Here is a 20,224-nt window from a genome sequence, read left to right on the forward strand (position 1 = left end):
TGCACTGCAGGCACCAACTTACTGAGCTCCAGTGCCTGTGGATATAGAGGAGGCGGTGCAATGCACCCATGGGAAAAGGCAAAACTTTAGCCAGTTGGTGCTTTGGATCAAGAACCATCTCTACACCCCTGATGTTTTTCCCTGTGGAACCCCAGTGTACCATGCAGCAGATTGTATTAATATTATTTTCACAAATTATTTTTAAAATTAATTTGCAGATGGATTTCAGCCTAAATTTCTTGAGGATAGTTCTGTCGATTGTAATGAGTAGGACAGGGGCAGCAACTTCATCTACAAATGCAGGGTGTAGATTCACTGATCGAAGGAGGAGGAGGAGGAGATTGTTTAATCATAGGAAAAATTTGTTCCGAATTCCTGAAACCAAAGTACGAAAACGGTACAGATTATACAGTGATGCAATACTTGAGCTATACAATAAAATCAAGGAACACATCACACCACACACTAAGAGAAGTAAGGCTAAAAGTGGTCTCACTAAACTTTTGGCAACTTTACATTATCTTGCTTCTGGCTCGTTTCAAAGTACAGTGTCATCAGTTGGCGGTGTGAGCCAATCCTCTTTTAGCCGATTTTTTGAGAAGGTGTTAGATGCCATCCTTAAGCACACCTCAGATTACATTCATTTCCCAAAGACAACTTCAGAGTGGATAAACCTAAAAAGGTTTTTTTTTTGAAATTGCAAAGTTCCCTAATGTGGTTGGGGCCATCGATTGTACCCACATTCCAATTTCGCCCTCACATGAGTTAGATGAGGTTTGCAGGAACAGGAAAAACTTCCACTCTATGAACATTCAGGCCATCTGTGACCACAATTATAAATTTTTAAACATCTTTGCAGCTTTTCCGGGGAGTACACATGACGCCTACATTTTAAAGCATTCAAATGTGTACCACAAGTTTGAAAATGGAGATTACCCAGACAGATGGTTACTAGGTGAGTTTCAGCATTATTTACAAAACACATATTTTCCATTGGGTGTTGCAGAGATGGGAAATGAGAAGACGGTAGTGGGGGTAGAAGAGAGGTTGCCAAGATAAAATGGGGTGCTAATTTTCAAGAGAGTCTAAAGGCTACCGCAAGCATCTCCGGTACTCAGAAATCACTCGACAAATACACGTTTATTTAGGTACACATTAAATCTAGCAGGCAGATGATATGTGTAACAGCAGTGAAGTAGTCAGGTTTTAAGACTCTGTGATAGTGTAGGACCTGCATGAATGTGGGGTACCTTGAAAATCGGTATGCAGGCTTCCGTGCATTGGCCAATCCACCAACTAAACCCCCATCATTTATTTATTGAATTGTTGAGGATAAGTGAGTTTACTTTGGTGAGTGCTGGGTTCTTTGTTTGTATTTATTAGAGCGATGTGGTCATGGGCTACATGCACCCCGCCCTGTGAGTGGTAAGTACAGCTGTGTACCCCGCTTTTGTGGTGGAGAGTGCTGTGTTACATGCACCCCACCCTGTGAGTGGTAAGTGCATGGCTGTGCCCCGCTTCTGGTGTGGTGAGTGCTGTGGTTTTTTCTCTGTGTGTATACGATGGGGTTAATCTATGGTTAGCTCTTATTAACCGTGGCCACTAGCTTTCTCATGCACCCCATGTGTGGACTTTATTATCCTGAACCTGTCTCAGCTGTTCCTTAGCAATCATCTTTGAGCCAGTGCAATAGGTGACTAGTGTGCCTTTAAAAGCCATAAAGTCTGTGGCAGGTACACATTAAATCTAGCAGGCAGATGATATGTGTAACAGCAGTGAAGTAGTCAGGTTTTAAGACTCTGTGATAGTGTAGGACCTGCATGAAGGTGGGGTACCTTGAAAATCGGTATGCAGGCTTCCGTGCATTGGCCAATCCACCAACTAAACCCCCATCATTTATTTATTGAATTGTTGAGGATAAGTGATTTTACTTTGGTGAGTGCTGGGTTCTTTGTTTGTATTTATTAGAGCAATGTGGTCATGGGCTACATGCACCCCGCCCTGTGAGTGGTAAGTACAGCTGTGTACCCCGCTTTTGTGGTGGAGAGTGCTGTGTTACATGCACCCCACCCTGTGAGTGGTAAGTGCATGGCTGTGCCCCGCTTCTGGTGTGGTGAGTGCTGTGGTTTTTTCTCTGTGTGTGTGTATATATATATATATATATATATATATAAAATGAACCATGACGCGCCCGGCCTCACCAGGGTATAGACTATAGTGATTGCAAAATGTGTGTGGCATGAATGGAAAGTTACTGAACAGCTAGACAGATAACAGACAGACAGAAACACACACAGATTTTTTGGTTACGGGTCGTTGGTTCGACACAACTTAGGTCGACAGTCATTAGGGCGACCACTATAAGTCAACATGCTTTAGGCCGACATGGTCACTAGGTCAACTTGTACAATGTTGACAGGTCAAAAGGTTAGGTTTTTCTGGGTGTCATTTTCTTCATCAAGTGATGGCGAACCCCAATTAGTGCACCGTGTGTCCACTCCCTATGCTTCGGGTAAGGTGCCATGCTCCGCTACCCCTGCACTTGGCTCAGGTTACTATTGCCAATCGTAGTCCACGTGGATCGTAAAGTAAGAACAGTAAAAAATAGAAAGTGTTAAAACCTCATGTTGAAATTTTGACCTGTCTACCTTGACCTAATGACAGTCGACCTACTGACCCTGTTGATATGTGTTATCGACCTAATGTCCGTATCCACATATTTTACATATCAACAATACAATGCACTGGACTAGTAATCACATATAAATATATATGACTATATGGATCTAACAAAGTAAACTGACATGCATGTTAGTTTTCTTACAAAAGCTCTGTTTAGGGCTGCCTATTTCAGCCCAACCTGTTAGCTGCCTGCACAGCAGGCACCAACTTACTGAGCTCCAGTGCCTCTGGATATAGAGGAGGCGGTGCAATGCACCCATGGGAAAAGGCAAAACTTTAGCCAGTTGGTGCTTTGAATCAAGAACCATCTCTACACCCCTGATGTTTTTCCCTGTGGAACCCCAGTGTACCCTGCAGCAGATTGTATTAATATTATTTTCACAAATTATTTTTAAAATTAATTTGCAGAGGATTTCAGCCTAAATTTCCTGAGGATAGTTCTGTCGATTGTAATGAGTAGGACAGGGACAGCAACTTCATCTACAAATGCAGGGTGTAGATTCACTGATCGAAGGAGGAGGAGGAGGAGGAGATTGTTTAATCATAGGAAAAATTTGTTCCGAATTCCTGAAACCAAAGTACGAAAACGGTACAGATTATACAGTAATGCAATACTTGAGCTATACAATAAAATCAAGGAACACATCACACCACGCACTAAGAGAAGTAAGGCTAAAAGTGGTCTCGCTAAACTTTTGGCAACTTTACATTATCTTGCTTCTGGCTCGTTTCAAAGTACAGTGTCATCAGTTGGCGGTGTGAGCCAATCCTCTTTTAGCCGATTTTTTGAGAAGGTGTTAGATGTCATCCTTAAGCACACCTCAGATAACATTCATTTCCCAAAGACACCTTCAGAGTGGATAAACCTAAAAAGGTTTTTTTTTTTAAATTGCAAAGTACCCTAATGTGGTTGGGGCCATCGATTGTACCCACATTCCAATTTCGCCCTCACATGAGTTAGATGAGGTTTGCAGGAACAGGAAAAACTTCCACTCTATGAACATTCAGGCCATCTGTGACCACAATTATACATTTTTAAACATCTTTGCAGCTTTTCCGGGGAGTACACATGACGCCTACATTTTAAGGCATTCAAATGTGTACCACAAGTTTGAAAATGGAGATTATCCAGACAGATGGTTACTAGGTGAGTTTCAGCATTATTTACAAAACACATATTTTCCATTTGGTGTTGCAGAGATGGGAAATGAGAAGACGGTAGTGGGGGTAGAAGAGAGGTTGCCAAGATAAAATGGGGTGCTAATTTTCAAGAGAGTCTAAAGGCTACCGCAAGCATCTCCGGTACTCAGAAATCACTCGACAAATACACGTTTATTTAGGTGCACATTGGGGGTCATTCCGAGTTGATCGCAAACAGCAACTTTGTGCTGCTGGTGCAATCAACTAATCTCCGCCTATGGGGGAGTGTATTTTAGCTTAGTAGTGCTGTGTTCACTTGCACATGCTATTGTTGCAGATGTGACATTTGCAGAGAGTTACATTTGGGTGGGATGTATTGTTTCTGTGCAGTGTAAATACTGTCTGCTTTGTTTCTCTTTACTCCGAGAGGATATTGGGGTCCACATAAGTACCATGGGGTATAGATGGATCCCCTAGGAGCCATGGGCATTTTATGAATTTTTTAGTGTTGGCTGGCTCCTCACCCCCCCCCCCCCTACAATAATGACTATAGAAAATATTTGGTTAGCATGGCTTTCCTCTTCTCTTCTCTGTCTCCTCGTGCAATGTTTCTAGGTTGGTCTGTTAGGAGGTGTAATGAGGGTGGAGCCAGCCCACACTATAAAAATCTTAAAGTGCCCATGGCTCCTAGTGGACACGAGTATACCCCATGATACTAAATGGAAACCCAGTATCCTCTATGGACTATGATAAAAATAATGAGCGGTAGCTAATTAAAATCTGATTTTTGACTTTGAGAAATTAGTTAGAAGTTATACACCCCAAACAAATGTTACTCTGTCTGCACATGTCACATCTGCCCCACCTGCATTGCACAGTTTTGCCCATTAGCAAACCAAATTTCATCTGCGAACAGTTATGAATTTTGTCATGTGTTGCTATCCTACCCACACAGCTACTCTTTCTCCTATGCCTTAATCCTTTGTGACCATTGAATACTTAAGCCCAGTACCCACGGGCCGATGCAGGAGAGATGTGTGCTGAGCGAACCGGTCAGCACACATCTCTCCTGCCGCTCAGCACAGCGCCATCTGTGCTGAGCGTGCGGGGGGAGACGGGGGAGGGGCGCTCATTTCACCCAGCGGGTGAAGTGAGCGACCCGTTAGATTGGCCTGCATGCAGGCCAATCTAGCAGCAGCGATAGCAATGCGCGGGGCTGCGCATCGCTATCGCTGTAGGGGGTACTCACGGAGCGATCAGTCTTAAATTCTAAGCAATCTAGTCAGATTGCTTAGAATTTCGCTTGGTGAGTACCCCCCTTTACTGTTGTTTCACCAGGTCATGGCATTAAATTTATTTCCTCAGCTAGCAGGCCTGCTGTAATTTGTAGTTTGAGATGCTAATGTTCTATGGTGTTCAATTCCTCTTTGTCCTTTGAGATCCTCTGGATTTTGCACAATGCCATCAAAAATTTTAGCTTAATTCCAAAATAAGTATCTAAACGTTTGAAAAATTCACTTATAGGAGTAGATGAATTATTGAAAAATAAACTAAAAAAAATTACATTTTATTAAAATATTAATACAAATAATTTAGTTCTATTTGTCTTCTTGTAGGGGATTCTGGATATGGCTGCAGGCCCTGGCTATTGACTCCTGTTCCAAGACCCAGGCATAGAAATGAAAAAAATATATAATAGAGCTCATATTGCAACTCGTGGAATAATTGAGCGAGCTTTTGGCATCCTAAAAAGTCGCTTCCGGTGTATTTCCCATTCAGGTGGCACTTTACTATATTCTGCTGCAAAAGTCTGTAAAATCTTCACCGTATGCTGCATTCTTCACAACATGTGTATTTCCTATAGCATTGAATGGGAGCGAAAAGTAAGGCTCACTGAGGTAAATGCCTCAAATCCCTCTGATGAATATCATGGTAGTACCTTACATGGTGCTGGTGCTGGTGTTCGTTCCCAATTGATTCAAAGTCATTTTAGTTAATGTGGACAAGAAACCTCAGCCTTTATGAATGCTTTCCTGATTTTTGTGTTAAATACAGTTGCTCAGAATATACAGTTAGGTTACCCATTGGTTCACTTGGCAGTGTTTATCAACTTTCTGTTGTTGTTAAAAAAAAAATGTTAAAAAAAACAACAAAACAGAATATGGACTTAAAAAAAATACAGTAAAATGAGTAAATGATAATAAATGTAAATAAAAAATATACAAAGGTCTTCTGGTTCTTTCAAATATGAGTTTTAATAAATGCAAAATTGGAAACATATTTATTATGCCAAAACAGCATTAGAAAATAAAATATAAGCAACAAAAACACCTTTGCAAACCAAATTTCCACATGTTGTAAAATTGGTAATACTATCAAACAATTTCAGTGGCACTTTGATCAAGCCTAGGAAAGTTTACACATAACCCATCTGTTCTTAGTTCCAATGTCACACCCTGACAATGTCAAAGAAGAGCAGAATGGTTTGTTTCGTTATCTGCAAGTAATTCCTCACACTAAAAAGGAAGCAAAATTCTGTAACTAGAACAACTGTAAAATATTAATCTTGAATAACAGAAAATTGGTGTGAGTGTCAGAGCGGTAGTGTCTATCTGCAGCAGGACTGCCAGAGCACTGGAGTTTTCAGAAATAAAATAATTTCCACTAGGAAGAACTATTTAAGCACTGAGGTCTGTCACTTTTGAGCTTGTTTTAAATTATTTTCAAAAATAAGGGGTAATAAAAATGTGTGGTTATGAAAAAAAATAAAAATTACACCTTGCTATCAGACTTGTGTAAAAAGGTATGTTTACTCCCAAAAATCCTGAAATTAGACCTAAAGAATCATTTCTTAGAGATGATTTTATACATGGACAGAAAGGAAAATTAACCTACTAGACAGGGTAGATCATACATCTACCTTGCCCGGTATGCTCATTTTACCTTAATATTACAGTTCTAAAATCATAATATACAGTATTTAATTATGTTGGATATTTCTAAATAATTTTTAAGAGTAAAATATATAATTCTCAACAAGTCACATAGGACATGTTTAAAGTAGAGATGAGCGGGTTCGGTTCCTCGGAATCCGAACCCGCCCGAACTTCAGCTTTTTTTACACGGATCCAAGCGACTCGGATCTTCCTTGATCGGTTAACCCGAGCGCGCCCGAACGTCATCATGACGCTGTCTGATTCTCGCGAGGCTCGGATTCTATCGCGAGACTCGGATTCTATATAAGGAGCCGCGCGTCGCCGCCATTTTCACACGTGCATTGAGATTGATAGGGAGAGGACGTGGCTGGCGTCCTCTCCATTTAGATTAGAAGAGAGAGAGTGAGATTGAGACAGAGACACTTGATTTACTGGAGCTTAGGAGTACTAGAGAGTGCAGAGTTTACTAGTGACTGACCACTGACCAGTGACCACCAGTGCAGTTTTATTTAATATAATCCGTTCTCTGCCTGAAAAAAACGATACACAGTGACTCAGTCACATACCATATCTGTGCTCAGCCCAGTGTGCTGCATCATCTATGTATAATATCTGACTGTGCTCACACAGCTTAATTGTGGGGGAGACTGGGGAGCAGTTATAGGTTATAGCAGGAGCCAGGAGTACATACATATTATTAAAATTAAACAGTGCACACTTTTGCTGCAGGAGTGCCACTGCCAGTGTGACTGACCAGTGACCTGACCACACTGACCACCAGTATAGTATACTATATTGTGATTGCCTGAAAAAGTTAAACACTCGTCGTGTGACTTGTGTGGTGTTTTTTTATTCTATAAAAAACTCATTCTGCTGACAGACAGTGTCCAGCAGGTCCGTCATTATATAATATATACCTGTCCGGCTGCAGTAGTGATATATATATATTTTTTATATCATTATTTATCATCCAGTCGCAGCAGACACAGTACGGTAGTTCACGGCTGTAGCTACCTCTGTGTCGGCACTCGGCAGTCCATCCATAATTGTATACCACCTACCCGTGGTTTTTTTTTCTTTCTTCTTTATACATACTACATCTCATTATCATCCAGTCTATATTAGCAGCAGACACAGTACAGTACGGTAGTCCACGGCTGTAGCTACCTCTGTGTCGGCACTCGGCAGTCCATCCATAATTATATACCACCTACCCGTGTTTTTTTTTTCTTCTTTATACATGCTACATCTCATTATCATCCAGTCTATATTAGCAGCAGACACAGTACAGTACGGTAGTCCACGGCTGTAGCTACCTCTGTGTCGGCACTCGGCAGTCCATCCATAATTGTATACCACCTACCCGTGGTTTTTCTTTCTTTCTTCTTTATACATACTACATCTCATTATCAACAAGTCTATATTAGCAGCAGACACAGTACAGTACGGTAGTCCACGGCTGTAGCTACCTCTGTGTCGGCACTCGGCAGTCCGTCCATAATTGTATACCACCTACCCGTGGTTTTTTTTCTTTCTTCTTTATACATACTACATCTCATTATCATCCAGTCTATATTAGCAGCAGACACAGTACAGTACGGTAGTCCACGGCTGTAGCTACCTCTGTGTCGGCACTCTGCAGTCCATCCATAATTGTATAGCACCTACCCGTGTTTTTTTTTTCTTTTTTCTTTATACATACTACATCTCATTATCATCCAGTCTATATTAGCAGCAGACACAGTACAGTACGGTAGTCCATGGCTGTAGCTACCTCTGTGTCGGCACTCGGCAGTCCGTCCATAATTGTATACCACCTACCCGTGGTTTTTTTTTCTTTCTTCTTTATACATACTACATCTCATTATCAACCAGTCTATATTAGCAGCAGACACAGTACAGTACGGTAGTCCACGGCTGTAGCTACCTCTGTGTCGGCACTCGGCAGTCCGTCCATAATTGTATACCACCTACCCGTGGTTTTTTTTTCTTTCCTCTTTATACATACTATATCTCATTATCATCCAGTCTATATTAGCAGCAGACACAGTACAGTACGGTAGTCCACGGCTGTAGCTACCTCTGTGTCGGCACTCGGCAGTCCATCCATAATTGTATACCACCTACCCGTGTTTTTTTTTTCTTCTTTATACATACTACATCTCATTATCATCCAGTCTATATTAGCAGCAGACACAGTACAGTACGGTAGTCCACGGCTGTAGCTACCTCTGTGTCGGCACTCGGCAGTCCATCCATAATTGTATACCACCTACCCGTGGTTTTTTTTTCTTTCTTCTTTATACATACTACATCTCATTATCAACCAGTCTATATTAGCAGTAGACACAGTACAGTACGGTAGTCCACGGCTGTAGCTACCTCTGTGTCGGCACTCGGCAGTCCGTCCATAATTGTATACCACCTACCCGTGTTTTTTTTTTCTTTCTTCTTTATACATACTACATCTCATTATCAACCAGTCTATATTAGCAGCAGACACAGTACAGTACGGTAGTCCACGGCTGTAGCTACCTCTGTGTCGGCACTCGGCAGTCCGTCCATAATTGTATACCACCTACCCGTGGTTTTTTTTTCTTTCTTCTTTATACATACTACATCTCATTATCATCCAGTCTATATTAGCAGCAGACACAGTACAGTACGGTAGTCCACGGCTGTAGCTACCTCTGTGTCGGCATTCGGCAGTCCATCCATAATTGTATACCACCTACCCGTGGTTTTTTTTTCTTCTTTATACATACTACATCTCATTATCATCCAGTCTATATTAGCAGCAGACACAGTACAGTACGGTAGTCCACGGCTGTAGCTACCTCTGTGTCGGCACTCGGCAGTCCATCCATAATTGTATACTAGTATCCATCCATCTCCATTGTTTACCTGAGGTGCCTTTTAGTTGTGCCTATTAAAATATGGAGAACAAAAATGTTGAGGTTCCAAAATTAGGGAAAGATCAAGATCCACTTCCACCTCGTGCTGAAGCTGCTGCCACTAGTCATGGCCGAGACGATGAAATGCCAGCAACGTCGTCTGCCAAGGCCGATGCCCAATGTCATAGTACAGAGCATGTCAAATCCAAAACACCAAATATCAGTAAAAAAAGGACTCCAAAACCTAAAATAAAATTGTCGGAGGAGAAGCGTAAACTTGCCAATATGCCATTTACCACACGGAGTGGCAAGGAACGGCTGAGGCCCTGGCCTATGTTCATGGCTAGTGGTTCAGCTTCACATGAGGATGGAAGCACTCAGCCTCTCGCTAGAAAACTGAATAGACTCAAGCTGGCAAAAGCACCGCAAAGAACTGTGCGTTCTTCGAAATCCCAAATCCACAAGGAGAGTCCAATTGTGTCGGTTGCGATGCCTGACCTTCCCAACACTGGACGTGAAGAGCATGCACCTTCCACCATTTGCACGCCCCCTGCAAGTGCTGGAAGGAGCACCCGCAGTCCAGTTCCTGATAGTCAGATTGAAGATGTCAGTGTTGAAGTACACCAGGATGAGGAGGATATGGGTGTTGCTGGCGCTGGCGAGGAAATTGACAAGGAGGATTCTGATGGTGAGGTGGTTTGTTTAAGTCAGGCACCCGGGGAGACACCTGTTGTCCGTGGGAGGAATATGGCCGTTGACATGCCTGGTGAAAATACCAAAAAAATCAGCTCTTCGGTGTGGAAGTATTTCACCAGAAATGCGGACAACATTTGTCAAGCCGTGTGTTCCCTTTGTCAAGCTGTAATAAGTAGGGGTAAGGACGTTAACCACCTCGGAACATCCTCCCTTATACGTCACCTGCAGCGCATTCATAATAAGTCAGTGACAAGTTCAAAAACTTTGGCCGACAGCGGAAGCAGTCCACTGACCAGTAAATCCCTTCCTCTTGTAACCAAGCTCACGCAAACCACCCCACCAACTCCCTCAGTGTCAATTTCCTCCTTCCCCAGGAATGCCAATAGTCCTGCAGGCCATGTCACTGGCAATTCTGACGAGTCCTCTCCTGCCTGGGATTCCTCCGATGCATCCTTGCGTGTAACGCCTACTGCTGCTGGCACTGCTGTTGTTGCTGCTGGGAGTCGATGGTCATCCCAGAGGGGAAGTCGTAAGCCCACTTGTACTACTTCCAGTAAGCAATTGACTGTCCAACAGTCCTTTGCGAGGAAGATGAAATATCACAGCAGTCATCCTGCTGCAAAGCGGATAACTGAGGCCTTGACAACTATGTTGGTGTTAGACGTGCGTCCGGTATCCGCCGTTAGTTCACAGGGAACTAGACAATTTATTGAGGCAGTGTGCCCCCGTTACCAAATACCATCTAGGTTCCACTTCTCTAGGCAGGCGATACCGAGAATGTACACGGACGTCAGAAAAAGACTCACCAGTGTCCTAAAAAATGCAGTTGTACCCAATGTCCACTTAACCACGGACATGTGGACAAGTGGAGCAGGGCAGGGTCAGGACTATATGACTGTGACAGCCCACTGGGTAGATGTATGGACTCCCGCCGCAAGAACAGCAGCGGCGGCACCAGTAGCAGCATCTCGCAAACGCCAACTCTTTCCTAGGCAGGCTACGCTTTGTATCACCGCTTTCCAGAATACGCACACAGCTGAAAACCTCTTACGGCAACTGAGGAAGATCATCGCGGAATGGCTTACCCCAATTGGACTCTCCTGTGGATTTGTGGCATCGGACAACGCCAGCAATATTGTGTGTGCATTAAATATGGGCAAATTCCAGCACGTCCCATGTTTTGCACATACCTTGAATTTGGTGGTGCAGAATTTTTTAAAAAACGACAGGGGCGTGCAAGAGATGCTGTTGGTGGCCAGAAGAATTGCGGGACACTTTCGGCGTACAGGCACCACGTACAGAAGACTGGAGCACCACCAAAAACTACTGAACCTGCCCTGCCATCATCTGAAGCAAGAAGTGGTAACGAGGTGGAATTCAACCCTCTATATGCTTCAGAGGTTGGAGGAGCAGCAAAAGGCCATTCAAGCCTATACAATTGAGCACGATATAGGAGGTGGAATGCACCTGTCTCAAGTGCAGTGGAGAATGATTTCAACGTTGTGCAAGGTTCTGATGCCCTTTGAACTTGCCACACGTGAAGTCAGTTCAGACACTGCCAGCCAGAGTCAGGTCATTCCCCTCATCAGGCTTTTGCAGAAGAAGCTGGAGACATTGAAGGAGGAGCTAACATGGAGCGATTCCGCTAGGCATGTGGGACTTGTGGATGGAGCCCTTAATTCGCTTAACAAGGATTCACGGGTGGTCAATCTGTTGAAATCAGAGCACTACATTTTGGCCACCGTGCTCGATCCTAGATTTAAAACCTACCTTGGATCTCTCTTTCCGGCAGACACAAGTCTGCTGGGGTTGAAAGACCTGCTGGTGAGAAAATTGTCAAGTCAAGCGGAACGCGACCTGTCAACATCTCCTCCTTCACATTCTCCCGCAACTGGGGGTGCGAGGAAAAGGCTCAGAATTCCGAGCCCACCCGCTGGCGGTGATGCAGGGCAGTCTGGAGCGACTGCTGATGCTGACATCTGGTCCGGACTGAAGGACCTGACAATGATTACGGACATGTCGTCTACTGTCACTGCATATGATTCTCTCAACATTGAAAGAATGGTGGAGGATTATATGAGTGACCGCATCCAAGTAGGCACGTCACACAGTCCGTACTTATACTGGCAGGAAAAAGAGGCAATTTGGAGGCCCTTGCACAAACTGGCTTTATTCTACCTAAGTTGCCCTCCCACAAGTGTGTACTCCGAAAGAGTGTTTAGTGCCGCCGCTCACCTTGTCAGCAATCGGCGTACGAGGTTACATCCAGAAAATGTGGAGAAGATGATGTTCATTAAAATGAATTATAATCAATTCCTCCGCGGAGACATTGACCAGCAGCAATTGCCTCCACAAAGTACACAGGGAGCTGAGATGGTGGATTCCAGTGGGGACGAATTGATAATCTGTGAGGAGGGGGATGTACACGGTGATATATCGGAGGATGATGATGAGGTGGACATCTTGCCTCTGTAGAGCCAGTTTGTGCAAGGAGAGATTAATTGCTTCTTTTTTGGGGGGGTCCAAACCAACCCGTCATATCAGTCACAGTCGTGTGGCAGACCCTGTCACTGAAATGATGGGTTGGTTAAAGTGTGCATGTCCTGTTTTGTTTATACAACATAAGGGTGGGTGGGAGGGCCCAAGGACAATTCCATCTTGCACCTCTTTTTTCTTTTATTTTTCTTTGCGTCATGTGCTGTTTGGGGAGGGTTTTTTGGAAGGGACATCCTGCGTGACACTGCAGTGCCACTCCTAGATGGGCCCGGTGTTTGTGTCGGCCACTAGGGTCGCTTATCTTACTCACACAGTCAGCTACCTCATTGCGCCTCTTTTTTTCTTTGCGTCATGTGCTGTTTGGGGAGGGTTTTTTGGAAGGGACATCCTGCGTGACACTGCAGTGCCACTCCTAGATGGGCCCGGTGTTTGTGTCGGCCACTAGGGTCGCTTATCTTACTCACACAGCTACCTCATTGCGCCTCTTTTTTTCTTTGCGTCATGTGCTGTTTGGGGAGGGTTTTTTGGAAGGGACATCCTGCGTGACACTGCAGTGCCACTCCTAGATGGGCCCGGTGTTTGTGTCGGCCACTAGGGTCGCTTTACTTACTCACACAGCGACCTCGGTGCAAATTTTAGGACTAAAAATAATATTGTGAGGTGTGAGGTATTCAGAATAGACTGAAAATGAGTGGAAATTATGGTTTTTGAGGTTAATAATACTTTGGGATCAAAATGACCCCCAAATTCTATGATTTAAGCTGTTTTTTAGGGTTTTTTGAAAAAAACACCCGAATCCAAAACACACCCGAATCCGACAAAAAAAATTCGGTGAGGTTTTGCCAAAACGCGGTCGAACCCAAAACACGGCCGCGGAACCGAACCCAAAACCAAAACACAAAACCCGAAAAATTTCCGGCGCTCATCTCTAGTTTAAAGTATTTTTTTTTTTTTTAACACACACCACTGTTCTATTAGACCCTCCTAAGTTTTTTTTTCACCAAGGTCACAGGTGACAGGCTTCATCACTCGAAGGATGAGAGTAAGTTTTTCTTTTTATTCAAATGAACATCTGAGTTGCTGAAACATATGTCAAACAAAACAGTGTGAAATCTAAACCAGTCCCTTAACGGAATATAAACTTCTGGAACATTAATTGCAAAAGAAACATAAATTTGGGATTCTACATTTTACACTTTAACAGTCGCTGTATTTTCCAAAAAATCTGTAACCCAAGCGTAGAGGATTCTAACTGAATATTTGGATGTTAAAAGAAAAATATATCTTCTTGCAATACAGATCTCAAAAAGAGAACCGTCACCTGTAGAAAAAAAAAGGATTTCAACAAGACAACAGAACAATAGTCTTTCTAGTGGCAGCCAGTGGCGTCAGGTTTTCACAGCAGGGCAAACGGGTATTTTCTGCGCATGCGTGACAGTCACTTTGCGCAGGTGGCTGCAACGCTGCTAATGAAGAAAGCGGTTACAGCAGCGGCCGCAAGCAGATTGACAGGACTTTGCATCTGCAGACCATTGCCATAGCCAAAGTTCCCTGCATGCTAATAACGACATGGAAGATATATGCGCAGTCAGCATACTCAGGCCCTTCATGGATTCCACCTTGATGGATTTCACCCTTGTGCCGCCACAACTCACTACCTTATCTTCTGGCTCTGTCAGGGGGTGGCAGCATGCTGTGGGGGTTATTGGACACTATCGGATGATAAATTGTGAATAAAGTTGTACTACTGTGAGCCATAATTTGAACTGGGGGTACTATTGTGTGGTCATGCCCCTTAGCAGCAAAAACACATACCTTTTTGGGGCGTGCGCCGAATGTGCACACTGTTCTTATTTAAATTACAGGGGGTGTAAAAAAAAATAAGGACTGCTATGGGCGGGGGGTGATGATGCTGGGAAAGGGGTGCAGGGTAAGAGGCAGAACTAGCGGTGGTACTAGGGGGCACCAGCCAAATTTTATCCTAGGGCATCATATTGGTTAGGGCCAGCTCTGTATGTATACACATATATATACACCTCAAAAGATGCTGAAGTTTAATACGTAAAGATGTAAAAAAAATTCCAAATATGCACAGACATTGATACACATCCACTCTAACAGACACTTACCTCAAAAACTTTTAATCCTCGTTATCAAAAAATTTTCTCGGTCTTTTGAACAAGCGTTTTGGACGAACTATTTGTGCCATATCCCCAATCTCCTGCTGTTTCAAACGACCAGACTCTGGAATCTCTGAATTCAGATAATTGGAGTCCTCATCCTTTCCTGCCGGAAATTGATCATTCTCATCTTCATTCTCCATTTGTTATTGATAGGATGGGACGTGTTCTACATCAGGATTTTTTGTTGCCTTTACTTTTTCTGAAATCATTTCAAGATAATATATCATGGTTTCTTGATTTTTGCAGATTTCTTTGCCAAGCTCAGATATCACTCTTATTATTTCAGTTGAATCTTTGTGTAAAATTTAAAATTCTTGATTGACCACATTCTTATTTACGTTAAGGGCAGACTCTATTAGATTATTAATATTATCATTGATGGGAAATACTCCTGTTGCCTTTATCTGAGATTTACTCGTCATGTCTTTCAAACATTCGTATCTTCTTCCTTTATTTTTTGTAGCTGAACACTCAGGTTTGCCTTCTTGACTGTTTTCAGAATCACATGCTGAAGAGTCTCGAATCTCCAAAGTCTCCATTAGTAGATTACTTGCATTTTCTGATTTATCCAAATCATAACTAATATTTGTGGAGGAGGTATTCACTTTAAAATGAAAAAAAAAAAAAAAAAAAAGATCAAAAAATAAATTTAACTTAAAATAAAATTAAAAAAAATAAACACCATTTTAAAAATTACATTTACAGTATAAAAGACATACAAATTTAGCTTTAAAATTTTAACCATATGCATCTCAACCATCTTGCATTGAGAGAATATAGGAAAACAAAGGAATGTTACAATTTGCAGATGGGACAGGGCTTGTGAGCATACTCTTTCACTGGGATGAGTCTCTGCAGTATCATTTGAAAACCATCCTCCTGACAAAGGGCCCCACCACCCACACCAGTGTCCACTGCTAGTCCGGTGTCCGCTGCTTGAGAAAACGCCGGATGGCTGGGCCTTCATTAATGCTGTGACCCAAGGTGCAGTAAAATGAGCTGCTGGTTTGCATCATCACTAAACTGCACCATGGTCACAGGGCAGCACATGGGGGAGACAGTGCCCATCAGTGCTTACCGGGTCACCAGAGACCAGCTGATGTGGCTAGTAAGGATAGTTATTGTGGTTTATTATTCACACTTATTTAGTTTTCGTAAATACATTTACATCACATTTCCCATTATAAGTATGGGTAATGTAACTTGGAATTACTGAAAAAGTGACAACTAAAGTGCCTGAACTAAAGATGCAAAAATAATGTGCCCTTTAATACATTGGGAAAAGATTTACCTTTGGAGGAGTGGCTGACATCCATATTTTGATTCTTGTGGACCATTTTTTTGTTTTTTAACAGAGATTTTGCAGAATAAGATTTCATAGATTCGGTTGTTTGAACAGATTTCTTGCTTTGTTTATGTTATTTTTTTCCCCCTGTATACAGAAACAGAGGATTTAAAAAATCAAACCAATACAATGTTAAATTCATATGTATTAAAACTAAAATGATAAACACAACTAATACAAAAACAAACCTAAAATTGCACAAGATTATAATACTTACCTCTCCTGAGTCCATCGGCGGTAAAATCTTTCTCCACAATGACAATAGAGTCTCAGCACATACTCTATTGCACATACACATACCTCCGTGAACACGGCACAGTGGCCATCTTCCTACAAAATTTCACAATGTGCATGCACGAAAATCCTGAGAAATGTCCACTGTGCCATGTTTTCAGAGTTTACTGCAGGCACAAAAGGCATTTGTTCCCCCTACTGTTCAGACTCTATTGCACTGGCGAGAAGTGATGTATCCGACGAGGGACTACATAAAGTTAAGTATTAAAAAAATGGTTGCATTGTGTGTGCGGTGGGCCCCCCTGAACCCTGGGGCCCATGTGCATCCCACATACTGCGCCTATTATAGATATGCCAATGGGCGTATCTTTTTCCGCTCTACGTTGAAATTTAATTACTGCCACCTGGGCATTATATTTTACATGGTTTTTTGGAGTGCCGGCCTTTTTTTTCCTTGAACAAATTATTATATCTATCTATCTATCTATCTATCTATCTATCTATCTATCTATCTATCTATCTATCTATCTATATATCTATCTATCTATCCATATTTATGTAAAAACAATTACCGAATGCTTTTGGTGGAGATACTGGCGCTTCCGTGTCAATAGATTCTTCAATCCCCCTTACAGCATTTAAAGACAACTTTTCAGATAACCTTTGCTCCCATGGGCACATGTCGATTTTTAAACAAGAACCTCCTCCAGTTTTTTTGGCATGAAGATGCATCATTGACATTTTTTTTTCACCGCAATTTTGCAATCTGAATAACGTTTCTTGCAAACATATGCAGAACGAGGAACCTTTCCAACAGAGGAAACTAATTGGGCAATTTTTTCCCACATTTTTTCTTTCCTTTCAAAACAATATTGCTGGCCACCGAGTTTCCCAAAAATAATTTTATAATTTGTCAGGACGCCATCAATAAGTGACTCGTTTTCGATATATGTGAAACGTGGAGCCCTTTTTGGAGTTGCTTTCTTTTTATCCAATTCAGACTCCTCATCCTGTGTAGATGGGTCATATTCAGTGGATTCATTGGAAATTTCTTCATCATTACTCGGAGTATCAGTCATTTTTAACATAAAGTGAAATTATCTAAAAATGGGAAAAGATAAAACAAAATCACTGCAACAACACAATAACAATGTTTGTAATAAAGACACAGAAATGGTTTGCCACATCTAAACCGAAAGACCCAATTAAGAAAATGTATTAAAAAAAATGACTTTCCACACTCCTCAAACACAATACTACCCAGAAAGTAGGAGGGCACACATTGATCCTCTGGATGCACCACAATTCATTACCCCAAAAATCAACAGTACAACAATCTACATCAAAATAGATACAAAAACCATACAAATAAACTATAGGAATCCAACTAAAATCCAAATTTTTAATCCTTTGGCAAATAAAACAAATATGATTAAGTTTATAAAAGTGTGTGTATGTGGTGCTTCTCGGGTACAACTACTGGGGGCACAGCTAGAGGGGGTCACAACTACTGGGGGCACAACTACAGGGATCACAAATAGCCACTTACAACAGTGTAAAGACCGCCCATAGGGTGCAATGAATCACTAGTATGGCATATATACATATATATATATATATATATATATATATATACACACACACACATAAAAACAAAATACACATTAAAAAAAAATCCAAAAAAACATGATGACATATTAAAATATATCACAACAGCGCTTGTTGGGCTATTCAGATGCAGGAGATTGGAGTGCAGCACCATATTCTAACTTAACAGCTGATACCGGATTCCTAAGAAACTTATTAACATTGGTTTGCACAACACAGAAAGGTAAGTATATATATATATATATATATATATATATATATAAAGCCAAGTCATGAATACTCAGGTGCACGGTAACAAATTTCTAAATATTTACATTTATTAATATGTAGAAAGTCCACATGAACCAGCACACCTGGGGGTGTATTTACTATGCTCATGATTTTGGATGGTTTAAAAAATATATATTTCAGTGTCATCTCGGGAATTTACTAAACTCAAATCTCGGCAGTGATGAGGGCATTCATATTTTTTTGAGGGCTGAGATAAAAAATATATGAATGAATACACCGTCGGTTAAACACGCCTGATATTAATATATATATATATATATATATATATATATATATTACAGAACTCGGTCATTTACTAAAAATTTGTATTCTCAATCACTGCCAGCAATAGCCAAACACTGCCGGGAAAAAGTACAAATTGTAAAATAATAAAAATTTCAAATAGACCTGTCCCCCCCCCCCCCATATTCTGATAGGCATGCACAGATCAGTGAGATCCGTGCATGTTTATCAGTGGGAAGGGGTGTTGAAAGTGTTAAAAATCCTTAAAAAAAATGCGTGGGGTCCCCCCTCCTAAGCATAACCAGCCTCGGGCTCTTTGAGCCGGTCCGGGTTGTAAAAATATGGGGGGGGAAATGACAGGGGATCCCCCGTATTTTAACAACCAGCACCGGGCTCTGCGCCTGGTCCTGGTGCCAAAAATACAGGGGACAAAACACGTAGGGGTCCCCCGTATTTTTCACACCAGCACCGGGCTCAACTAGTCAGAGAGATAATGCCACAGCCGGGGGACACTTTTATATCGGTCCCTGCGGCCGTGGCATTAAATCACTAACTAGTCACCCCTGGCCGGGGTACCCTGGAGGAGTGGGGACCCCTTAAATCAAGGGTTCCCCCTCTCCAGCCACCCAAGGGCCAGGGGTGAAGCCCGAGGCTGTCCCCTCCATCCAAGGGCGGCGGATGGGAGGCTGATAGCCAAGTGTCAAAATAAAGAATATTGTTTTTTGTAGCAGAACTACAAGTCCCAGCAAGCCTCCCCCGCAAGCTGATACTTGGAGAACCACAAGTACCAGCATGCGGGGGGAAACGGGCATGCTGGTTCCTGTAGTTCTATTACAAAAAAAATACCCCCAAAAAAACATAAGACACACACCGTGACAGTATAACTTTAATTCACATACATGCACACTTACAAACACACATACTTACCCTATGTTGACACGGAGCACATCAGTCCCCTTGTCCAGTAGAATCCCAGGGTACCTGTAAAAAATAAAAAATAAATAAAAAAACCACATACACATACATAAGAAAATAAACAACACACACACCACACACATATACATGGCAAAAATAAACATTAATAGATAAACCATGTGGACTAGGCCGAAGGTACAACAACAAGCAGAAAGCCAGCTAATTTACCAGACCACCCGTCCCATAAGCAATAACAACTGGGGCGTCATTATGAACCGCTGATCCGTACTCCTGCATCCCCATTGCCCACTGTCGGCATTACGATGCTATTGGCAGCCCTGAAAGAAAAATATAGACCAGACTCACCTGTCCGCGCAGTACTCTCCATGCAATGGCGCCAAGACCCTCGGCGTCCAGGAAACACGACTGCGCATGTCCGGAAAGCACTGCGTCCCGGAAACACAACTGCGCATGTCAGAAAGCTCGTGCAGCCTTGCATATGCGCAGTACGAATTACCGGGACACCGCACCTGTATCGCGGGGAGGGTGAGTTTTCGCAATGACTGATTGCAAATTAAAAAA

The sequence above is a fragment of the Pseudophryne corroboree genome, chromosome 5 (assembly GCF_028390025.1).
Source record: "Pseudophryne corroboree isolate aPseCor3 chromosome 5, aPseCor3.hap2, whole genome shotgun sequence".
In the NCBI taxonomy this organism is placed as follows: Eukaryota; Metazoa; Chordata; class Amphibia; order Anura; family Myobatrachidae; genus Pseudophryne; species Pseudophryne corroboree.